Source organism: Heteronotia binoei, chromosome 3 (genome assembly GCF_032191835.1).
Source record: "Heteronotia binoei isolate CCM8104 ecotype False Entrance Well chromosome 3, APGP_CSIRO_Hbin_v1, whole genome shotgun sequence".
NCBI classification, from domain to species: domain Eukaryota; kingdom Metazoa; phylum Chordata; class Lepidosauria; order Squamata; family Gekkonidae; genus Heteronotia; species Heteronotia binoei.
In genome coordinates this window covers 149,220,100-149,221,234 of record NC_083225.1, presented here as the reverse complement: position 1 = coordinate 149,221,234, position 1,135 = coordinate 149,220,100, and positions in this window count along the sequence as shown.

Sequence of the window (1,135 nt, the reverse complement as noted above, 5' to 3'; positions counted from 1 at the left end):
CCAAGTAGTCCTTTGCTCTTAGAGGATAAATCAACTCCTTGCTTCTCTGGCTGGCATTATTCAGCTGAAGACCTAAATATTAGGATATGCTGGAAAGGTTCTTTTGGTATGTTTCTGACCTTCAGCATTTGATATCTGGGTAATTGCAAATAGTCAAGAGTATGAAACTTGTGCATTCAATGTTAGTGTTAGTATTCCATTCTTCAGTGATGCAGTTATAAGGGCTAGAAGTTACCTTTTTAAAAAGATGGAAATTTAAACTTGAATTCTGTAATTGCCTGCAAAAGCAGGATGCTCACAGCTGTATGGCTGTTGGCTAAGATTCAAAGAGTTAGACTTGTACAAGAAACTTGAACTAAACGCACAGAGATGTTGACTTGTTTTCTTTGAATCCTGTCCTATCACATATAATATAGTTTATATATATATTAGCACCAAACTACTCTGATTGTTTTAACTATGGAATTTGTAATTTTATAATATGTATAGATTTTAATTGTCTGTTGTGGTTTTATACTGTGAGGCCCCCTGAGTCTGTTTCGGCGGGGCGGGCGGGATCTTAATCAAAGAAATACTGCTTTTGAAATGCCCCGCAGTTATAAAAGTGGTTTGCTGTGCAACATGGTTTGCTAAAAACAAATGCTAATTTGATAAAAGCTAGTCCGAATCTCTCTGAGGCTCATGGAGTTAGGATGCTACTAAATAGTATGTGGAGTTCTGTGGCTGAATTTCCTGCCTCTTGACACTTTTCAAAGAGAACAATACTAATTAAGTCTACTTGTAAGTCAGTTATTAAATGGGTATCAATTATAAATCTCTGTTGTGTCACTACAATATCGATTTCATGGACTTTGGACATTTCATGTCCTTTACACATAATGTTGGCTGTTCACTTGTGAACTCTATTGGTGCAATTGGAATCCTAGATATGTTTGTGCATACCTCAGGATGCATATGCTTTGCACATATCAAGTCTAATGTTGAGTTCCTGGTATTTCCAGTTAAAGCATGCGGTGTAGTCAAGCTTGGGAAGACTTCTGTTTGAGGCGTTCGAGAATTACTGCCATGGCAGGCTTTACTGGAGAAGGTGGATCTAGTAGTCTAGCACAGTATAATGCAGCTTTGTATATGTATG